Source organism: Mustela nigripes, chromosome 8 (assembly GCF_022355385.1).
Source record: "Mustela nigripes isolate SB6536 chromosome 8, MUSNIG.SB6536, whole genome shotgun sequence".
Lineage (NCBI taxonomy): Eukaryota > Metazoa > Chordata > Mammalia > Carnivora > Mustelidae > Mustela > Mustela nigripes.
The window spans coordinates 72109670-72134490 of record NC_081564.1 but is presented as its reverse complement, the minus strand read 5'-3'; the positions used below and the strand labels follow the sequence as shown (position 1 = coordinate 72134490).

Genomic DNA, 24821 nt, shown 5'->3' with positions numbered 1-24821 from the left:
TATTTTCAATTCTTACATATATTTTCAAATCTGAGTTCCTAGATGGTTTTGTTTAATTTGGTTTAGCACCAGTCTTTCCCTAACGAGCTTCCTCCTTACGTAGAATAAAAATATGAGTTCCTCTCTCCTTCCTTCCTTCCTTCCTTCCTTCGAGATAGATACAGGTATAGATACACAGTTTTGATTTCATTTCATTTAATTCTGTGCTCTGTAGGGCACTAGTATTCTTTGAAAAGAATGCTAATGAGCCCTATTGTAAGTTCTTCTCCTCTGAAATAAAATGATATTTGGGTTTCTGAAAACATATTACCAATCAATGCTCGCATATTAGTTTTACTTCATTTTTAATAAATTAGGAGAATAATAGGTTTTGCAAATGTGCTAAGATTAGATTAACCCAAACACCTGTGTATTTGACTTGATTTCAGTTCAGCTCATCCAAAAAATTATTAAGTGAATGTATCAGAGTGAGTCTTTATCAGGAAAAAAACACAAATTTTGTATGCTGATTATCATAGACTTGGTAATGTTGTAGAAGCATCACAAAATTATCCATAAATATAGAAAAATATTGTGTAAATAAAACTGCCAATGGTGTATAAAATAGTCACTTTGGACTACCAGTAAGTCACTTAAAAATGTGCCGAGTGGTTTATTCTTTAAATTTCTATGCTGTATTGAAATTGACTAATATCCCCTCAGGTTTTTATAATCATATTTTAAGCTTGAAGTTTGTGGTGGATTTAATGTAGATGAAACTTTAGCTTTTAATAGCTTTTATGACAACTTCAAATGATATAGTCCTTACAGCTGTTTACATTTTAAACATGCCTGAACCTAATACGGACAGTATTAAATACAGTAAGTGGACCTTTGACTCTTTTGAAATGATAGAATAGCTGTGTGTCATAAAAGCCATGGAAAACTTAAAGCTATAGAACCTTATTTATGCCTCAGAATCAAATGAACTTTGTTTTTTCCAATGCTAAAATTATGCAGAAATCGACACAATTTCCAAGGAGTGCTTTGGTATGGCATTAGATCATATCTATCTGCTTAATCGTTGTCAACAATAATTTCTCCTACTTCATTGTAAATTTTTAAGTATTTCCTTAGAGCTAATTTTCCCTATAGAAAATTTCACTGAAAATAGTTTTTTCTTTGCTATTTAGACAGTTGGTGTGTTGTTGATGTGTTGTCAGATGTTTAGAAATATAAAAGTATCTTTCCTTTCTTCCCAGTAGATCTGGAATTGGAAATTTAATTTGTATTATTTAATTTTTGGCTTTTGATGGTCAGTTCAGGATTTACTCTTCTTAGACAATTTATCTTGGCTAAATGTTTTAATGGTCCTGAAAGAACATTTTTGTAAATAGAGCCTGTTTTTGGAAAGGCAAGGAGGAAAATTCAATTGAAATGGAAATTTTATCCTTGTTATTTTTTATTTGTTTTTTCTTTTTTAAGCAAAAAAGGATGACTTAGTTTGGTCGATTTTAGAATCCAGTCATCTATTTATTGTTACTACTTGGAAAAAAAATCTCAGCTCTGTTCTAATCACAATTTAACTTAGTTTATATTAGGTTTGTTGTATGTATTGGATTGCTTATTATTTACAACAAGATCCACATGCCTTACCACCACACAAAATATATATGTTTTAATTTGATCTAAAGAGTCTGCAATAGTCACTGTAGCACATTTGCCCCAGTAGACCCATATTTTCATATTTTTAGACCTCTGCCATGTTTATTCTTTTTTTAAGCTCAAATAAAAATGATGACTGTAAATCTGACAAGAGACACTTCCTAAAACTTGCTTCAGTATGTGTGAATACTTTTATTACAAATAATAAGAAATTGGGGCTAATCAAAGGTTTCCTTTGGAGTGATTACGACTAGATAAAGACATTTATATGTTTTCTGCGATACATATTTACCGTGATAAATAGTAATAAATCTGTCACAATCTGTTGTGTCAACTCACTTTTCCCCCCCCCCCCCCCCTCCTTTCCGACATGGGCCCTTTCTCTTCCTTAACCTAAAACAAAAGAACATTTAAACTGTAACATCTGTAATCAGATAGTACTTGTGGCTTTCCCGGAAGACAGAGGCTGGACCTCTTTTGTCGCCATTAGTCTGGATCTTCCCAGGAAATGAGAGCAAAGGGGCTCGCCTGGCCCCGTTTTTCAAAATACTGCAGCATCTGTGGGAGAGAGGAAACATAAGCCTGGCCCAACATCATGCCATCGATCTGGCAGGATCCTTGAATGTGTTTGTGCTGTGCATTGCCTCGAAGAGACCTGGAGTCACGGCGGAAGCGTGACAGTGATGGGGCGGCGGGAGGACCATCCTGTGGGGTCGCCTTGCACAGGCGCAGTGGAGGGGAGGAAGTCTGGCCCCCTGGACCGCCGAGGCCTGGAGTTAGGGCTGGGGTGATATCTCTTTAAAGGGAAGGCTGTGCGAAATGACAACTCTCTAATTGCCCACCAGAGCCCTGCTTAGTACTGCAGAACATTTTCCTCTTCTCTGCTCAGATCGCAGTATGTTCTTTTCCTTCGCAGACCAGCATCTTGTCGCCCCCATCTTTTGATGGGAGTTGGACAGTAAAGCTTCGTTGTTTGTTGACGCCAGCCTCCCTTCTACCTGTCTGATTTCTTGGATCTGCACGTGAACTTCCAGTCTGATTTCTGTGTCTTGGATTTCTCTTTTAAATCCTAGATCTCAAACTTAACACTTTTCAACTCTACTGCTCTTTCCAGCAGATTTCTTGTCTTTGTATAGCCGCATCGTCATGCATATTGAATCCTGAACTCATGTGGAGAAAAATATACCCATTAAATCACATTTTTGGGGAAAATGATCCATAATTCTTAGAAATTTACATGGAGGCATTAAAATCTACAAAGCAAAAAATTTTCACATTGTGCTGTTCTAAAATATTTTTTTTTCCACACATACTTAAAAAGCACAAAGATAGGGTCTTTCGAGAACTTTATTGGGCCCACCAATATGGAAACACAGAAAAACTCCATCTTCTTATAATTTGAATGTGAAATGACATACATTTAACCAGAAACTGTTAACAACAGCAACCAATTCTACTTCGAACATGGGTGGAATTTATCTTTACTTCCAACTTGAGTTTTGAAACTTCAATGACAGTCTCACTGTCTTCCCCATTTGGAATCCCTGGAACTTTAGATTTCTCTAGAAATAAGAAGTTTTATCCTTAGAAATAGTTTATGGCATGTCTTATCACCAGGGATTTTTCCAAACTGAACTTTTCAGTAAAGTCTTTTTTTTTTTTTAATGTTAAATTACAGTTGTTTTTTCTTTGCTTGCTTATAGTTTTCAAAATCACATAGATCTGGCAAGCTTTGCATTAGGTGGTCAGAGATAATTTTGGACACATGGGTCCTAAGGACAATAATCTCTATGATAGTAAAGATTCTAAAATAAGATTTGGGCACTCTAAGAAACTTTGAGATGAGTTCATCATTAGGAGGACTTGAAAAATAAAAATTCAGTGTGTATAAGACACCAGGTTTTACCGATTTTCTTAACAGAAAAATGCTTAAAGAAAATAAAGTCTTAAAGTTTAAATGAGACTTTCTTTTACAGAAGAGATTATTAGGAATATCAGGAAAAGTTGGGTAATGTTGATGGCATTAAGTATCCTGTGTCTTTTACAATATGTAAAAAACTTTCATATTCGAAGGTTTCAAAAATGATGTAGAGTTCATACCTTAAAATACTTTTGGAAAAAAAATTTTTCTTTTTCAAACGCTTGAGGAAATCACAATGTAAAAAAGAAGTTGGTAATCATTTTTTTCCCTTTTAAAGGCTCAGAAATTATATATGACTGAAAACTTCAGTACTTAAAATATATCATTTCCCCATCACTTTGAAATTAATCATAAATCACAGTAATGCTATTACATGTCAGCAGAATTTTAACTTGAGGGATAATATAGCTTTTGTTACAATAAAATTTATATTAATTTTAATATAGTGTCAGCTACCTGGACACCATCCTTTGTAGGAAATTCTAGAGTAACCAGTTATGTGGTAAGATATAAAATGAGGGGCCTCATCAAATTTCATTCCTGGAGGGGTAGATCCTTTGTGAAAAAGTGTAACCATAGATGTTTACATTAAAATCTTTGGATAGCTCACAATAGTTAACTTTAAAATTAGTGTACCCATTCTCCAACTAAAGATATTGAAATATGAAGTTCAGATATTAGAATTATGCTTACTAGTTGTAGAAATGTATAGACAGAAAAGAGATAAAGTATAATGCAATTAAATCATCCCCAACAGGACAAAAGTGTTATTCACGCAATTTACACAGAATAGGTCACATGACACCGGGGAGTACCTTGAAAGTTGAGAAGATGTTCATCACAGAGAACATATATTTTTGTACAATTAATATTGAATTCACTAAACCAAAGGCTTCAGAAGTTCAGCATATACATTCTTTCTTTGAAAACCAATCTTATTGTCTCCATTACAGTTAGAGGCTACGGACATTATGGTTTTTTTATGAATTGCTGGTCATGAGACAAATACAGGAGAATCTCTATATTTAAAGTTTTTATTGGGGGTTCTTAGTCTATTAAGAATATTTCATAAGCGTTATGAGATTCATCCAAATACACAACATATGTACCATTAGGCATTCCAATCTCTCAGGAGTTTGCTACAAGATTTCTGTATTTTTGTTTGGAATTTTGGAATAATGAAATCTCTTTTCTATCATCCTCTCTGTTATGCAACCTATTCCTGTTCCCCTTAAAAGGATGACTTCTGGTGTGTATATTTTAAATATAAAGTGGCAAGAAATGAAATGAAGAAGAAAAACACAAAAGTCAACTATAGAAGAAAGGTTTGCATATTTGTGAGCTCTTCTGGGATTATCTTTACAAATGAAAAGGATATATGTGTCAAACACCCCGAATGAGACACAACCACCTAGTTTCCTCCTCAATAGAGATGCCTTCCCGGCCCCCTTTGTCTGATTATTCTACCAAGCAAGCTCTTCTAAGGTGGCATGCTTGATATCTATTCCCCCTTCCCCCCGTGGCTATTTTTATCTTTTTAACCAACTTTTTGATATTTCACCTCCTAAGATTTATCAGGACTTTTGCTAAGATTTCAACAACTGGAACAATAGCATTTAGTATAAAACTGGCCTCATTTGTTGAGAAAGGAGAAATACATTTCAGGAAACTGTTATTTGGAACCTTATTTTATCACTCGCACTGAAGAGTGTATTTTGGTGTGAAGTCTTGGACTCCGTCTGAGTGGTTTAATTATTAAGAAATCCAAGAAGCTACCGTAAGGCGGCTTACCTAGAGAGAGAATTGTAACAGGCTTGCATGCATTCTGAAATTATACAAGCTTGTTTTGCAGCGTGTGGTTTGACTGTGCGTTTACTTTATGTTTGTGGAATAATATAGATGCTTGGCTCAATATTTGGTCAGGAACCATTTTTTAAAGTTCTGGTATTTCACTGATTGAACCATTCGTTTTATTTTCTAACATAGAAACTCTATATAACTCACTGCCCACCCCACCCCCCAGTCACTGACAGTTTCTGTGTTTTCAAGGTATGTTGTCCTGATTTCGAACAATAGTAAAGTTTTTGTTTGAAAGTCCTAAATCAAAATCAGATAGAACTTGGAGGACTAAGTAAGAGTCTCTCAAAATATGTGGCAATAACCCTAAAAGGAATGAAGAGTCTCTTCAAAAATAGCAAACTTGTATTTTCTTAAGGCAGATTAAATTCTGTCAGGCTGTTGACAGACACTTGCTTTGTTTTGTTTTTTAAATAAATTGCACTGAATTCTTAAACTGAACATAAAGTCGCATTTCCACGCAATAGCATAAGATTCTCAGCCTTGATCTCATCTGTCCCAGGGTGTATTTGTGTAGTGGAGTGTGCTCTTTTTAAAAAAGAATAAGAGGTTTTATGAAATGCAGTGCAGATTTTGTAGTTTTAAATACTCAATTATTTTATCTCAAAACAGCAGCATGTGAATGATTCCGGCTTGTGGTTTTTTTTTTTTTTTTTTTTTTTTTTTGGTAGTTGCTGCTGTTGCATAGGTACAGAGCTCTGTGAGTTTTATGCTTTGCTTGAGCTTATACTCCCTCTTCAGAGAAATTAAGGTAGTGCAGAAGGGTCTGCATTTTGTAGGATTTGAAGGTTGAAAAAACGCTTTAAGTTTCGGTGAGAAGCACAGATTTCCATTCTGAAAGAATGTGCAAATTCGAGTTTGAAGAGAACACTTTGAGAGGTCTATATTCAAGTCGTGCGGCAACAGCCACGATCATCTTTTTAGCCTAACTTTGTCATCTGAGGAATTAATCAATCCTAAATAACGCCAGGAAGGTTGAGACTTGATATATAAGCGTTTGTTTCTAGAGTATTCAGATGAGGACCTGTACGTGTATGCAGTGTCACAAGGTTCACTTTGAGTGTTCAGTGGGACAGAAGAAGAAGAAGGGCGTTTCTTAGCAAAGCCCCCTTGGTAGCAAAGTGTAAAGAAATGTTTGGGCATGTTGCTGTGTGTCAGTAGTGTTTGCAACGATGTCGATTAAAAGGCATTTCCTTTGTGAAACATGGACTCATATTAGAAAGACTTCGTGTTCTCAGAAAAATGACCCTTGTGGTATATTTCTCACACACATACAGAAACTGTCACTGTTCCCACTTACTGTTACCATCGAGGGATTTTTTTTTTTTTCCTTAAAAAGAAAAAATGCTGTTTTGGAGCAATTTTGATACCATCTGAGAAAGAGTCTGTCTACAGCAGCCTCCTCCTCCCCAGCCTATATCATTCTAAATATGCCTCCTGGATTATACTTCTAATAACACTGTAATGGTTTTCCTTGTACCGATTGGTAGAGTATATCATTAGCTGCCTTGAGAAAGCAGTTTCGAGTAGGAGGCCGATTTCTTGGCGTTAACGTTTCAAAGTAACTCTGTTTGGGGAAATCAGTTGTTTCACAAGTGCTCAGGTGTATTAACCTAGGGTACAATAATATTTTCTGGCTTGCTCATTATGAAACGAAACTGAGTGCAAAATAATTCAGTAATAAGTCGCGTATAAAAACCCGAGCTTTAGCATAGGAAAGTCTGAGAACTTGAGAGGTTAGCAGAGGAGATAAAAAATAAAATGTGTTGCAGGGTCCAGTAGTAGTCAACTCTTTTCTCCTCACCACTGAAGCTGAGGTTTTGAAAGAATGTTCATGGCCTGGGAATTAAGACTTTTTGAATCAGTTTGAAATTTGTAAGCCATGAAGCTAAATAGAAAATCAGTCTATTTCTGTAACTATTGTACTGTTTGAAAGTATTGTTCTGTCATCAAAAGGTACAAATTCTGCCATTTAATACTAAGGCATATGCTTCATGAGTGAAATTTTATTGCCAAAACCTGTGGGTTCCTCATAGAGTGCCTTGATACGAATTTTATTTTTAGATATATACAACACATTGGTACATATCATCTATAGCTTAATTGATAGGGTTGGGCAAAAGAAATGGAATTCAGCATTTTTATTATGGGCAGATAGAGTTGGAATTATGAAATTCACATCCCAATAAGTAATTATTCTACAAACAATGATGTTTTGTTTTCCCTTCAGTAAATTCCACCAGCAACCTAGCTGTTAAGCTGAACCCTATGATAACAAACTGGGGGCGTCCCGGTGGGAGGGAGAAGAAAGCATTTTCAGAAGTTTTCATTCAGTCAGTCATTTCTTTTTTCTTTTATACTTTTTCAAAGCATATTGTTCAACTAACCAAAAAACTCGACACAATGAGCAGCACCGAATAGGTCTTTCTCTTCAGTGTCCTCTTTATTTAAATCATGAAACTTCACCGCTGAGGTCCTTCCTGTTTAAGGAAGTTCCCCGTGTTCTGTCACTCACATTCCCAACTGCTGGGGATGACCTTAGTATTTTAAAGAGCATGAAGTCTGGCGTTTTGAGAAGGCCATGCGTTCAAAAAACCAATACACGCAGTGAAACACAGGGCTTACTGTCCTTCAGGCTCGATTTGGGGATGCTGAGTCCCCTTACCCACTTGTAACCACCTTGAAATGGATAAGGATATTTTTTACATTTTTTTTGAGGGGCGGGTCCCAATATATATCATATATAATATATATATATATAATATATATATTATATATAATATATATATTATATATGATATATATAATATACAAGTCAGTTAAAGTCACTGACTTGTATATTTCCTTGAAACGGATTTCCAAGAATGATGATAGTAATAAAAGTGGGGTACTGGGAAATAACACTGCACTAGAAAGCAAGAGATCTTCCTAACTAATTGTCCCATAACCTTTACTTAATCACCTCGTCGCCCTGGTTGGGTCACAAACCTATTTCATGGTATAGATAACACCTTCTTCAAGAGATGAGGTTGATATACTCTGGACAAACCCTTACCATCGTGCTTATCCTGAGCCAGGAACTGAGCACTTTGCCTCCAATAAATCACTTTAACGCTGACAAAATCCTATGAGATGGGATAGCCTACTCCTCATAGCTAAAGAAACTAGACACAGAGGGGTAGAGACACTTGCCTGAGGTTACACAGCTAGCAAATGGCAGAGCTGAGATTGAGACCCTGGCAGTCTGTCTGAAGTCTTATCTGTCCTTAATCAGGATGTTATGCTGCCTGCCGTTGGCTATTCAGAACCCTCAGTAGAACAAAAAGATCTCCACAACCTGATCCAACATATCAAGTATTTGCCTCTCTGGAACAAATTAAATATTCAAAAGTTTCATCTCACTGTAGAATGACCCTCGGTACCTCTAAGGTGTTCACTGTTTATAATGTACAACTTCTGCCCAGGCAGACCCCTTAAGGAGACTAGACCATTCAATATGCCATTTCTGCAACAGAGGCAGTATGATCTAGTGGTTAGGAGCATGGAATCAACTGGGTTTTTTGTTGGCTGTGCTGCTTACTAGCCACATGGCCTTGGGCACGTGATGTAATATCCTTGAATTCTTCCCTTAAAAATGAGGGAAATATGCATTTCCCCCAAGGATATTGGGAGAAATAAATAAATGACAAAATATATGTGATGTGTTCTGTATGGTCCTGACACATTGTAAATATCTAAGAAATGATAGATAACCTCTAATGACAATAATAATAAGCCCCCCCACAATGTTAACACCAGCCGCAAGGTAACCTACCCTTTCTTCTAGCACTTGGGGAAAATTGAACACACAGCTTACTGGTGTAGTTAGCAGCTGAACAGAAACTAAGACCGGGGTCCCAGCTGCGTGTAGAAGAATTCTACCTCATGGAGGTCACTGTGTTTTTTTTCCCAAAACTACAAAAACCTGCAAGCACTTTTTGTATATCTTTGTCCTTGTAGGAGTGTCTTTATCAGGCCAAGACACCTAGTCAGCTGTTTTAATCATTAGACTTAACCACTCTACCAAGTTTGTGTTGCAAGTATGTACTCCATCTTTTTTCTCTTGAAATGGGACATCAGGCCAAAATGACAGAGCGCCTCATAATATGATTCTCTCTGCCAGTAATTTGTTTATGCCTGAATCAGTCCTGCCTCTGAGCGATAAGGAGATACATGCTTCTCCTCACATCCTCTCTCAGTCTCACTGTAATTGGTCAGAAGCGGGCCCTCCCGAGTGATGAGCCACCTTTGTAGGACTGGCTCTGGTCCCCATGCGAAAAGGTCAGGCCTGGGGTTTTGGCTTCATTTGGCAAGATGTGCTGAGTAGGTGGGAGCGTGTGGCACTTTCTTTCGCTTCTCAAGTAAAACAGCGTTCGATTTGTTTAGGACTGTTGAGGTAAATTTCTAACATGAAACAGGACTATTTATACAGATGTTTTAAGGTAAAGTCAAAGTACTGCTGGATTCTGGCCTTTGCCACATTGTAATGTGGGGGTTTTTGGTTGTTTTTTTTTTTTTTTTTCTTCTTCTTCTTCTCCCCTGCCCCCACCCTCATGGCCACTGCTGAATTCATAAAAGAAAACTTGTTTTTGCTTGTCAGCTAAGGGAAACTTAGAACAATTTTTTTTTTTTTTTTAATAAGGGCTGATTAGTGAACTCTTGCATCGAAAGAAAAAAAACATCTGCCAAAAGGGGTGGGGGGAGAGAGAGCCCGCTGTCTGCGTTCCACAGCGAATGACTTTTCCCAGCCAGTTTTCATTGACAGAAAAGCCAGGCAGCACATTAGACTCTCCGGGAAAGGTCCTTCTGGCCGGACCTCTTCCTCATGTCCCCGAACAGGACTGAGAGGCATGGGTTCACAGAGACAGACTCTTTCTCTGGGAACCCGGGTAGATCCGGCGGAGGCACCCCTCATTTGTAGTCATTGCCACCTTGTGGATTACAAAGGATATTGGTTTTCATCAAACTTCCATTTCAATTTGGCTTTTTATGGCAAGTACACTTTGGCAGGGGATTGCTGTGTTCCTCCCCAAAAGGATCGCCGTTTGTTCAGCAACACCTCTTCTCTGCTCACAGTTCATTTATGATTCTGATGAGAGTGTTTTTTCAGGAAACACACATTTCACTTTTTGACCTAGGAGCATCTGTTAGAATTTTTTTTTTTTTTAATACTACTTTGGCATTCTGAAAGTGTTAATGTCTTTCATATCTGTTTAATGCTATTTAGGGATATTTATGATCACCTCTTGGTTACTCAGGGTAAAGTGTGTCGCAATTTTTTTTAAACAGACAGGAAAGCATTCACATGAGGAAACAGATTGCTTTAAACATGTGCTTCCTGTGACAGTAAAAAGAACAAATTAGATTTAACACTGTGTAATGAATGCATAAATGTGTACATTTAAGCTTTTAAAAGCTTTATGTTCAGTTCTGGTCACAACAAAAATGGAGTCACCTGTAAAAATTAAAGAGGCCTGGGTTACCCTCAGATTCCTGAAATGCCCAGAAATTGAGATCCTCACCTGATGATGCCTCCTTGGAATCATAAAAGGCCTGCTCTGTTAATGCTGGAGGGAATGAGAACATGACGGGGCACATGGAGAGGTTAAACCAGGTTAGAGTCTGATTCTATGCCTTTAGCGAAGAAATCAGAATGTGTTGGGGGACGAGGACAAGGGAGTAGGGGAGATGATCTTACTCCCATCTTCTTCTCCCTCTGAGAATCCAGGGGAAAATTCCATTCTTCGGAACACCCCCCCCCCAATTCTTCTTCCTTTCATGGAGGAAAAAAAAAAAAGGGAGAAAGAAAATCTGATGTTTACTTACTAGCGTCTCCTAAGATTTAATTACATAAGAAAAAGACTCCTTATGTAATTCAGTTTGTGCTCATGTATGCTGGCTGGCAGGGAGTGAATAGAATATGAGTTAATATTTCCAGTTAGATGCGAGTGCTGAATTGGAGGCCATGAATCCTTTCCCCACAAGAGTCTCTCCTCGCCATTTCTGTCTGAGCCCTGCGGATGGTGTGTTTCCTCCCCCTGTGCTTTCAAAGCTAAGGCTTTGTGGCACGCTCCCCATCCCTCGGCCAAGGAAGGCCAGGACGGAGTCCCTCAGGGGAGGGCACATAGTTTGGGGGACATCTGACTCTCTTATATCACATACTGAGGTACTAATATCAAAACAGACTGCTTGTCGTTGCACGGTGGGGCAGGGCTTTTTTTGGCTGCCGTGGTCGAAATGAAATGGGCAAGCTGTAGTCCGCTTGGCATCCGAATGGGCTAAGGGAAGCTGGGAGATCAGAGTCAGACTGTGAATGCAAGTAACAGCCAATGGTTAACTTCCTTTTTGTGTGTCACTTGGCAGCAATGAGACTGATGGCGATTTTTTTTTTTTTTTTTTTTTTTTAAACCGTGGGTGAGAGTTCAGTGCCCCGGGAAGAGCCGTAGACGCTGTTACTGTGTGTCCTCATACAGTTGAGTTGTGTTGATTTCTTGAACCAGTACAGCTGTTCCAAGTGCCAGCTCCGGGAGCTGCATACGGGGCCGCCGGACTTGGGATGAGAAAGGTGATCAGGGCAGGGGGGATCCACACAGAGTTTTGCTGCTGCTGGTCTCGAGGAAGTCCTAGGGAAATCAGACTCTTGCAGAAGGCAGCAGAGCCAAAGGATAATATATGCACTTGACTGGATACTCCCTTGTATGCAGACACCCAGAGATATTTTTAAATGATCACTACTGCACAACCCTCATCTCCCATCAAAGATTCAAATCAGTTCTGGACTGTCTGGAAAACGCAGGGCTAAAACAGCCCGATTGAATTCGGATGAAATTACCTTCTGCTTTTTGGGGAGGTTGCTGCTCTTGTGTTAGTCGCATTATTTTCTTTGAAGATTCATTTGGAAGAGAGTTTGGGAGAATTTCTAGCCTCCCTCTAGAATTTCCTCCCATTTCTGTGTTTGCAAAGAGCTGTTCCCCCAAGGCGAAAAGAGCGAGTTGCCATCTTGAGGAGTGAATTGTATGTGTAGTGAACACCAAATGGTCTCTCAAAGTTCCCTTAGAATTTTCAATATCTCTGGTTGCTTTCAAATACTATTTATTCCCCTAACCATTTGTGCAGGATATCAGTAAGATGACCAACTTCTGACAACCCTAAAAGCAGGGAAGGAAGCTTAGAAATAGAATACCATTTGTCTGGTAATTAGAGTGTATCTCTTAAGAGTTCGAGAGAATTCTGATTAACCTTTCTGTTCCCACATTCTCACATAAAATTAGCACACCTTTTAAATTATTATCTAGTATTTAAACACATATTTTTGAGTCTTCTTAATGCAACAGGTTCTGGAGACACTAAAAGTGTGTTATGGGTTTCTAAAAAACTTCATTTTTCTTACATTTTAAATGTTCTGTTTGTGCAAAATTTCGAGAATCACCATAAGGGCTTCTTTGCATTTTTAATTTAGTAACTAACATATGAATAAATTTGCATATTAATTAGTTGCAGATTAAATCATGCATACATAATTGCCTCCTTACTGTGTTTAATGTTTGTCAAAATCTCCAGCCTGGTTTGATGGATGTCGTATGAAAGATTACAATTTGATGTACCCTTGGAAGTATTTACACCAATAATGCAAGATTCTTAATAGCAGAATTCTCTAGTTATATACAGTTACTAATAAACATGTAAGATAGGTACATGTCCCTTTGACTAAAATTTTTTTCTTTGCACCAAATCATTTACTATTCATAATCATTAATGCATCTCCTAATTATACAGCATATGTCTGTTAACCCTTTCATTGCTGGTCTTCAAGTGGAAGCTTCTTTCTTTTCTTGTCCCCTAAAGGAAGCAAATTATTTGATAGTGTTCTGAAATTACTACATTGCCTTTTACTTATTTCTCTACTAGTGTATGGACACACCTCATTTGCCAGTTACTTTAACATACAGTTGAGAATTATGTATGAACACTTTGTATTTTCCAGTTAAAGATCAAGAAATGACCCATATGCACATACTTAGCTGATGGGCTTTTTCTTCTCTTTTACCAGCACTGAAAAGAACTCAGATATTTGAGATACTTCATATTAAATGGTAAATAGACATACACACACACACACAATTTTTGGAAGGGCAATTATAGGATGGGTAAAATAATTTAAGTTGTATTTTATTCTGTTTCAAAAACAGCAATGCATTTCATGTTTTATCAACAAATGTAGGATGGATTTTTTTTTGGGGGGGGGTAGTTACTAGGACTGTGATCTCTACAGAAACTGACCAGAGAATGGATGTGCTTGATTTGACAGAGTTAAAATATATGTATATAAATATGTATGCCAATAAGTGTTCCTTTTAATTAATTCCTCAGGTATTTAATATTTTTAAGTTTTATTTTACTCATGTACAGAATAGACCAACTGGCATTTTTTTTTTTTTTTTTACTATTTTGATGTCTAAGCTGCTTATCACACTGTATTACCCTGCATTAATGAGTATTCCTACTGTGCAAAATTCTATCAAAAATGATGGTGTGAATGTCATTTTTAATTGGAAGTTTATACAGTCAAATTTATAGTACACAACAAAAAATATGTACGTAATTCTGTTCCAAGCCTTTTTTAAGCTATTGATCTTTTTGGTTTAAATATACATTTTTATCAGCCTGACCTTAAATTTGGCTTCAGAAACTGGACAAATATTACTGGCTTTTTATTAATACCGTTACTGAGAGAAGAGGGAAACCAAGGCACAGCACAATCATAATGCCTTTTATTTATAAGAGGAACAAATATAGAGTCTATTTTCAGGAATCCCTTTTAAACATGAAAACTTGGTGACCAATTTTAAATGTCTTAAAGAGAAGCCAGAATAGCTGAACTCCGTTTTATTGTTGAATGCCTTATATTTATATGCTTATTAAGGAAACAATGGTTAAAATGAGTCCAAAGCATAAAGAGCTGATTGCCTTTATTTGATTCTTACATAGGAAAAATAATACCTCCTGCTCACCTACCTCAGGGTCATCTTCTTCTAATCACAAAGCACAGTGAACTATTTATTGATTTAGCAAAACATTCTTTGGCAACATGCAATATTGCATTAAATTATGTGGCAATGCGGAAAATTAAGTGAAAGCTGCAAAACTTGCAAAAGGAAGCGAACAGTCAGACCTGAAACATCATATTTGTCCACATCCATTGTGCCTAGGTAATTCAGGGCATATGGTATGTAAATGATGTTTGGAGATCCTTGCCAATTCTACACACGGCGGGATAAATTAAGGACAGGTTTCCCTGGGTGTAAGTCCCACGATGGTGACCGACACACTCTCTGATCGAATGTGCTTGTTCTGTTCTTGTGTTTCAGCAAGAGCTTCGCCCAGCTTTCAGTGGCCAAATCTGGTCCTCAGCCTGCTTCTTAGGCACTGTTTTGAATTCCTGAGAATTGATTTTATAATTAAATTTCAAATATGGTACCAGTTTCTCTTGCCCCTGCCTTTGAAAAAGTAAGATCTGAACGATGCATCGGTATATACTTGGATATTACCCACTAAAACGGGTATCTTTTACAATGGAAACTGAGTGCCTCTCCGCTACTAAAGAAAGATATTACTAAGTAGTGACTTTTCTCTAGGTCAAGATGAAGATATTTTCTAGAGCAGGAAGTGAATTATTTTAAACAATTAATAATTTTAGTCCCAAGTTAGCCCAGTCATAATTTATTAATTCAACTATATAACTCAAATTACTACTCTCACTTAATATTTGAGTTATTATTTTGAAGTATCTGCTCTCGCTTCTAGAAAGGTAAAGTCACTGTCTTCTTCTTCCATTTAGAAGTTGCTTAAAATAGCTAAGAGTTTATACTATTTCTTTTTATTCTGAAAGGAATTTCTTTCCTAAGCTGGGTGTTGTGGCCCAGAGTTTTTAATACTTTAAAGTCCATTTTGTTTATCTTGGAACTGTATAATTGGAGATTTTGTTTAGAAATGTTGGCAGATCCTTTTCTCCTATGATAATCTATCAAAAGACACCTAAATAGTGCATTTACCAGGAAGACTTAATTATGACTATAAGACTGAAACTCATTATTAATGGAAGTTATTTCAGGGTATGTTAAAGTATGTAGAGTATGGTTTAGGACGTTTTGTTGTTTTTACTGTTAAGAACAATGCTTTTACCAAATCAAGCTGTTATTTTTTTTTTCCCCCCCGAGGATAACATTACGGTTCTGTTTAAATTAGCAGTTTAGGCTCTGTTCCCACTGTTACCATTTCATTTTTAAAACGCAAATAACATACTAGTTACTGTATGAAAAATGAAATTAGGTGCCATTCCTGTCCATTACTGTGTAAGTTGAGCAAAATCAGGGGGTAAAAAATCCCCTGAGATCAACCTAAATCAATACTACCTGACACAGATTTAGCTTAAAAGAGTTACAAGTAAAAAATAAGGCGGGGGAGTTGCCTGGGTGACTCAGTAGGTTAAAGCCTCTGCCTTCGGCTCAGGTCATGATCCTAGGGTCCTGGGATTGCGCCGCATGTCTGGCTCTCTGCTCAGCAGGGAGCCTGCTTCCTCCCTCTCTCTGCCTGCCTCTCTGCCTACTTGTGATCTCTGTCTGTCAAATAAATAAATAAAATCTTTAAAGAAAAAAAAAAAAGTCATGCAAGTGTTGGTGGCTGGGGAAGCGTTCATGTTATCAATCTGTAGCCCACGCCTTGTGAACTCAGGGTGAAGTTTGGAGCTGATTATTCTGTGACCATCTCTTGGTTCATTGAAACTACTTTGCACAGCTGTGCTCCCAACTCAGCAACAGAGAGCAAAAACAATATTCGCTGGAAAATAAAGCTCAGTCGGTCTCCCAACTTTTCTGGGAACTCGGAGCCTTGAAAACAACAAAGAGGGTAATCACAGTTGAGATTATGGGGTCCAGATTAAACCTATGACACAGTAGGGGTGGCGTGGCCCAAGTTTACCTACACAGTGCCGGCCTTGTGAAGGCCAGCACGTGAAGCATGGTAGTTACTCACCAAGATTTTTGGTTTTAAATGTTGTTGAACCACATTTAAGACGAAGGACCTCTACTTCTTTCAAAAAAAAAAAAAAGTCAAGGTATATGGAGAGATGCGGCGGTGAGCTGAAGGATTTTTTTTAATTTTTGCTTATTTGGGGTGGGAGGCAAGGGCCGTAGACAATGAAGATGAACCATCTCAAGTATTAAAACAGTCTATTTTCATGCAATGCATGATTCAAAATGACTTTGCAGTTTTAAAATTTTTTTTTTAGAAAGAAAAGAATATAAAGAGAGAGAGAGAAGTGAAATTTGCATCTCTACAGACAACTCTGCATAGCAAATTTAAGATTCTGGCTATTTCCTTACAAACATCTGAAAATTGAGAATTCTAAAGGATGCACAGACAGATCTTAAACTATTGCATTGCTACTCGGTGTCTATGGTTGTATATCCATAAATTGGAAACATTTTTTTAAGAAGGTATAAACAATTAAAACAATAACTTATTTCAGTTTATGTGTTCGGACTAAATTTCTTCCTGGTTAAGAATATGGAAACTGTATTAGCTGTTTGTAAATACTTAGTTAATTTTAGGTAGATTTGATGCATTAATCTTGTGTCATAAAAGATACCGCTTCTGCTTATCCAGATCTCAAGTATATTTCAGATCAGTCTCTACAAAGTGTTACTGCCTTTCTCTTAGAATTCTAGTCAACAAAATTTCAGTCATCATATATGGATATCACAGAGCTAACTGGAGACAGACAGTATAATTTCTCTCATATTGTCAAAGGGGTCTGTCACTCCTGAAAGTTTAAGGAACCCTGATATCAGCTAGAGTTGTGGGAAGCGATCAATGATCCTATGTCATCATATCCCCAATGAGCACTGAATCAACATGAGGCTTAAGGATCAAAAAAATTCAGCAAATATATATTGCACATCTACTAAGTGCCAGTATTCCTGAAATGTGTATAGCAGTGGATCGAGGTTCCTCCCATTGCGAAGATTTGCATGGCCCCAAGTAGTTGTTGAAGCAAGAGTTCATTTAAAAAAAATTTCTAGCCTATTTGACACACAGTGTTACATTAGTTTCCGGTGTACAACATAGCGATCCAACATCTTAATATAAGGTTAGGCTGTGCTCACCACAGTTGTAGCTACCATCTGTCACCATACAATACTACTACAATACCACTGACTGTATTCCCTAAGCAAAAGTTCACTTTCAGATGCGCCTTAGGGTCCCAACACTATCATGATGCATCTTGTGGACCAATAAATATAGAGACTGTGACTCTTCAAAGTCCAACAACTGATGTAATCCCACAGTCTATGATGACGATGTAATCTATAATAGAGAGAGAAAATCAACCCCAAGATTAACTGTAATTGTCGGTGAATTTCTTGTCATTGGCATATTTTTGTTAGCAGTGAAACAAAATGAGATCTTTTTAAAAAAGTTTTTTTTTTTTTTTTTTCATTTCTGTAAGTGCCTAGAATCAAGTTAAATGGAATGGGTTGGAAAAGACGTAAGAAAAAAAGTTAAATATGTGGAAATGACACAAAAGCACCTGCTTCTTTGTTTTGTTTTCCTCCACGTCATTAGGAAATAATGTCTAGCCATAGGAGAATCTGTTGTCCCTCTAAGAATATGTTTATAAAATTGAATTTTCAAAGTAGAATATAGAGTCACTAAAGAGAGTGGACTTACCAAGAAAAATTAAGGAATACATAAACCAAACAGGAGTCTGCATCACACATTCCAAGTGACACGACAGTATCACGTCTCAAAAGTGACAATGCATGCATGTATCCATTTTTATATCTTTGGCATATTGTTGGCACTATTAATTATTCCATTGAGAAAATAGCTGCTCTATACAGAAGAAAGGAAGATAAATTAGATCCTCCAAGCCCCCTTCTGGGAAGTGTATGTGCAAATGAATATGCTCTCTGCCAGCCCAGCAAATAGAACTTGGTCTAGCCCTAATCTGTCGCTGTTTGTAATCCAGGTGAGGGAAAGGCCAGGCTCATGACATCAAAAATAACCACTAGAAAATTTAAACATTTAGGGGAACAATTTATCATAACTACGCATATGTCTGTGTTTTATCAATATAAAGTAGGTGTAGCTCTGTTTGAAATGTTTGTCTAATAAGATGTTCATTTTTCCATTTTGCAAAGGCTTGACTTGGTCTCAAATTGAACTTAGGGCTGACTATAATGTGTTTTTCTGACAATTTGGACCTGATGATTACTGTTGTGAGAGAAAGGAAGGAAATAAATCTCTTTTTGTTCCTCATTCACTCCCTGAGTGAAATGTGATTAAGCTCTTGTTCTGTGCATATTACGTTGCTAGAGGGTGGGGCACAGAAAGTTCAATCTTGATCTCTCCTCTTTATAAATGTATACTATTCGGGAGCAGTAAAGTAGGTGCGTGGTTTATTTAGCAACAGTTCATGGCATTAAACTTCGCTAGAGAATCCGAGGATGTAGAATGGTCCTCATCTGGAAGCGACTACAGAACGTGATGTCATTCTCTTGCTGGGAGGTGCAGATACGTAACTGAGCTTCTGCCTAGAAGCTTCTGTATATCTTTTCCCTACAGTTGAGCTTTTCCTTGTTTAACTGCAGGAACAATTTTTGGTTGTTTTCCTATTTTCAGAGATTGATGGTCCAGAGATACCACATTATAGTAAAACCATAAATTGCAGAATTCCAAACTTGGGGGGAAAAAACCCCAGTCATGATCACAATTTAACAGTTATTTATTTGAAACATATATTTATAAAGAAACTGAGATTTAGATAACCAGAACTCACTCAGACTTAGAGAGCTAGTCAGAAATGAAGCAAGAACTCAAACCAACGTCTTGGTTTCTGGCCTCCACATGACACTGCTCTCTCTGACAAGCACGAGGGAACAGGTGATGGGGACGGAGGGCTCATTCCACCGTACTTGGTTGGAGAATCAGAAACTAGCTCTTTTGAAAGTAAGTTTAAAAAAAAAAAAAAGATGATTTATTTATTTTTTTACTTTTCTGTGTTTAATAATTATTTATGATGAAATTCTGTCACTTGTCTAATAATTGTACTAATAATGACTCAATACAGAAGTGCTTAACTCTGAGAAAGCTTTATGCACACTATAATTTTGTTTCAATTTGTTTTTTAAAAGATTTATTTACTTGAAAGAGAGAGAAGGCGAGTGGGGGTGGGGACGAGGAGGGGGAGGGTGAGAAGCAGACTCCCCACCGAGCAGCAGAGCCCCACACAGGACTGGATCTCACAACCCTGAGATCATGACGTGAACTGAAACCAAGAGCCGGCGGCCCGACCAACCGAGCCACCCAGGCGCCCCCACAATAATTTTATTTTAAGTGTACCTATTTTTTTCTATTGCCCAAAGTATGAGAAATGGGTCAAAGATCAACACTGCCAGCAAGGGGGAAGGACACCGCCCATGTACAAAATGGGTATGGCTTGAGGAATTCTTAGGTTTGTTGTATTTTCTGTACTCTTCCCTTGCACACAACACGTTTTTCATACGCCGACACTAGGTAGGTAGGTGCTCAGCCCACATGGAGAACCTGGTTTGCAGACCCTGAACACAGTTAGAGAGCGTGTCACATTCTACAGCTTGGGGTAAGGAGGAGAGAGTTGACCTGTATGGAATTCTGACTCCTCTTAAGAAGGGTTTAAGTTGTTTGAGGTTCCAAATGCATTTGATAATCATGGTCAATGAAGGCAAAATGCTGACTGACATTTTGGAAAACAGAGACAATATTCTACGTAGGCACCACAATTTGGCAAGGTAGCACTGTTCACAATGATTCTAATTATGGTTATGAAGACATCTTTTTAAATCCACTTTTACCCAACTACGAAGGAATGGAAATAATACCTTTACAACCATATAACTTTGGGGAAGTCCTCACCTAATTCCTGATGTGGTTGGCCTATGTTAGAAGCCAAAATTTGTCAATATCCAATTTTCGCCAAAAACAGTTGTAGTTTTGATGCTGTTTGTATCAAGGAGAGCTTATGAATTTATTTCCTTTTTATTTAGTAGAAGCCCCCACTTGTTTTTAGTTGCCTCTTATCCCTTTAAAAACTCTGAAAATGTCTTTTGGCTTGCCCATGAGATTTCTCTTAATGGCTGAGGAAACAAAACTTGTCTCACTTGTCTCTTCATGGTTATCTCTGTGTTTATGTGCGAGGTGGATATTTAAGTGGTTATGATTAATGGAACAAAGAGATCATTTATTTTTTAAAACTAAGTAGCTAAAATTCAAGGTCATTTAGAGTTAAAGAACACAGCGTTGAAGTCAGGATTGGACTTAAGCTGTAGGCTATGGATTGACCTTGAGGGAACCTAAGTCTGCTACTCCTTTCTCCTTGAAATACCCTTAATTCTTGCACAACGTGGCTGCTTACACAAAAATATTTTGGGCAGAACCTTTATAAAATAGGCATTTCAGTAACGGGTGTGCCTAGGATGTTAATTCTTGTATGGTCATTCACTTCTATTTTAAAGCTCATTTTTTTCATTCTCTTTACCTACTCTTTTTTATTTTGAGTGTTTATCAGGGATAGCCATTAAAGTATTTGAAAACTGTTTGTTCTCTGCCCAGCAATTCGTTGTTCTACTTGTTGGACGATTCTAAACAATTAAATGTAATCAACAGTTAGGACCTCAGGAAATTGGTAGAATTTCCATCCCAAAGTGGGTCGACAAATCCTAGACAATTATTCTATTTAGAATGAAAATGGTTTTCATTGTGATATCACATTTCCCTCTGATCATTGAGCAGTGTATCGGGAAGGCCAGCATTTATTCACAAATTTTCAAAAATTGTGTACATCCTGTGCCCAGATTCCAATCTGCTTCACCAGTCCATTTTGTCAAAAGTTTCTCACGTGGAATCCTTCATCCAGACAAACAAACATGCCCAGGATATCCCCCCTTAACTTTTTGGGAATTCATTTTTACACGTGCATCGCTTCGACGGAAAAAACAGTTGCCTCTTACTTCATCTGATTCAGGTGATTGTGGTAAGCCCGCTCGTCCCCTTCATCTGGGAAGTGCAGCGGTCTGAGTCAACTTCCTCCGTCTCTGTTTTTATATCGTCCAGGGCGATGCTTCCTCATTGCACCAAAATAGAAATGGTTTGTTTTTGTATCAAACTTGGAGACTGGCTATGGATTACACTTGGTTAGGATAAAGGAATTTTTTTTTTTTTTCAAAGAACATTCCGCTTATCCCAGGGGGTAGAGATTGATGTCCTGGAGAAAAATAAGGAGTGAAATTTTTATTTTCCCTTAACTAAAACATCTTCTTCCGTCGTCGGAAGGATCACTTGTGCTCTTTTTTTCTCATTTCGCTTAATGTTTCAGAGATTTGGTGGAATAAATTGATGACTTGTGCAATGATGATGGACCTTTGCATGAAATTGAGGAAGGAAGAGGTGAACTTCAGTTGAGAATCAAGCGTGCAGTTTCTCCTGTAACTAAACAGAAAGACCTGTATCTTCTGGTCTGGTGACTTACTGTTCGCTTCACCATATCACACATGCCATTTACATACATGTTCCCTGTTCTGTAGGCTAATTCTGTTTTACATCTTTGGCTTTACTGAATTTCAGAGACGTGATGTCCATGTGGGCAGCGACATACTCAGTGCATTCTTTATCGCAGAAATGAGAAAATATGTGGAAAAGTAGGGATATGACTCGCAGCAGATCTAACTGGATACAAGAATTTGAGGACTTGGTTTTTTGCATTTATTTTGCATGCTACTATTTGTCACCAGAACAAAATATTGTGTCTGTGTGAGCTTGTGTAACACCATCTAAAACAAAATAAGAAAACCTCCTCTTTCTTCTAAAGAGAAATATTGCCACAGAAAGGTGGAAGTCATATATTTTATGGGACAAAATCTGTTTAAAAAAAATAGCCCACATTACTTACCTTAGTAATCAGTGTGAATTATGTCATAATCAATATGACTACAAGGCATCTGACCAGCCAAGGAGAAAATAAATATTTGATCATGTGATAAACCATTTGGATATCTGCATAGGAGCCCAAGCCATATAAAAGTATCTGATTCAAGATAACAATAGAAGACACTGATAAAGTCACAAATAGAAATTAGATTTCACAGTCTCAGCTGATAATTTGATCCTTTTCTGTGATAAAAGATCTTCCAAACTAAACTTGTCTATATTTGAACCATACAAATACTTAAAACTGTTGTACCTGATAGTATTTAAGTAGTGCCAAGAGAATAAGTTTATGCCACTGAGAAGACAGAGCCGGCTTGTGCTTTATCTCAGTTCTTCGTGCATATGGGTTTACTTCAGATAAATATTTTTATATTCATCTGACAAGTGTATTTATTGGAAATAAGTATCTCCCCCAGATGAATGTTTATTTTGGAAATAGTTTAAGGTAATTAGGATTCCAATCGAGGAAAATCTTTTTTTTTTTTTTTTTAAAGTAAAAAACTTACTCGCTTACTAAGAAAACATAGTTCTTTTACATTTGAAAGATCTCAATACAAAGTAATACAGGAATGTACACCCAGGAAGTTTGTTGGTGTTCACTACTAGATTGCAAGACTGTCTCAAGTCATGGATATCAGGAGAATTATTTTTAACTCTGCTTGGTTGTGTCTCTGTGTCTCTATGCTCCTTTGGATAATTAAGTCTTTTCCAAAGTTGTGCTCATACCTACTAAGGACTTTTGTCATTGCAGCCTATGGTAGACATTAAATATTAACCTGCCTTAGGTATAAACCATCACCATTTATGAAAATTTATTAAAATTAACAGCCTATGTATATGCATTTGCTAACTAAACACCACCATTAATTTACCTTATGAATTAAATCACTTGTTTATAGTGACTCCTACTGGAGAGCAGGAAAATCCAAGTATTTTGCATCTGGATAAGTTAAACTTCAGTGGAGAAGGGTAGCTTAGATAACCTCCTCTCCCTGTCATAGCAGATGTTGCTATCCGTTTATGTTTAAATATGAGAGCACAGATTTTGATACTAATGCATTAGTAGAAATATATTTTCAAGTATCCAGCTGTATATAGTGCTTCTCATGTCAATAGTGGCAAGCACTCCAAAAAGCTGTGTGATTTGATATCTTTGCTTAATAGTGAAGAGGTTAGCATCCTTCTATATTTTAAAATCTTTTTCCACTTTAGTAGACTTGTACTACCTACGTCTGTTTTGGGCAGGGATCACGGTCCCCACCGCTCGCTAGCGCACTCTTGCCTGCAGGAAAGAGCAGAGGAGGGAAAAGGACAAGCCATCTCATTTCCAGCGTGTCCCGGATAGGCTGAGCTAGATGTCCTCGCAAGAAGTGCTTGTGTGAAAATGAAGGCACTGAAACTCAGACCTGTGATATGACTTCACTTCTGTCATCTGGCTACCAAGTAGCCAGGTTATGATTCTCAGACAGCTCTGTCGGACCCTGGCATTTAAGCCCTCGGGATTTCATGACTTTGCTTACGTCCTGATCCTACTGCCTTCCTAGCTTTGTGGTCTCTGAAATGTCATTTAAGTTTCTCTGTGCCTTAATTCTCTGTCTTCAAAGTAGGAATGATAATACTTGTCATGGTGTACTGGTTATGAAGATCTGGTGTAAGCCATCGTATGTCCTTTAAATTGTATAACGCTCTACATGGATTAGCTAACTGTTTTATTATCAAAAATTTTGATGGAGTAGTTATTTACCTAAGGTGGCTATTTCATTTATTGGTGTGTTTGTTCCCTTTATGTTACATAATCACTGTTTATTGATGAATATTACTGTTTTCCTTGGGGCACAATGTTTAGCTAAATTCAGCTATGCTGGGCCAAAGGGAACGGCTTTGTTAGAAGGAAGCTAGGGTTGTATGAAAAGAAAGTGTAGGTGTTGCATGACTTCAACAGAAACGTGGAATTGTTCAGGTACTACCTACTCATACCCAAGAAGGGAGAATGGCCCTCTCTTCATATGACCATCATTCATTCCTCCATTCATTCGACACATTTACTGAGCACCTGCCTTATTCTGGATGATGTCCAGCTTATGTGTGTGCATGTGCACGCGTGTGTTTATTAGGTGTATTTGGACTTTTCAGTAGCTGCATAATAGAGCCATTCTTCAGAAAAAGAGGTAGATTTACTTTAATGAGGTCTGTGATTGGGAGGGAAGGGTTCGGTTCCTTACCGTGTGATAGTTGGTTGTCTGCTTAATAGATGTTTGATTGTCCCTACTTCACAATCAAAACAGTAGTCATTAGTCATCTTTTTCCATTTTATTCGGAGGTTCCACGTCCTCAG

General features: G+C 37.5%; 1 protein-coding gene across 11 annotated transcripts in view; it reads left to right on the top strand.

The window, feature by feature from the left end:
• Nucleotides 1–24821, top strand: part of TCF4 (transcription factor 4) — a 346933-nt gene that overhangs the window by 226123 nt on the left and 95989 nt on the right. The window lies entirely within an intron of this gene.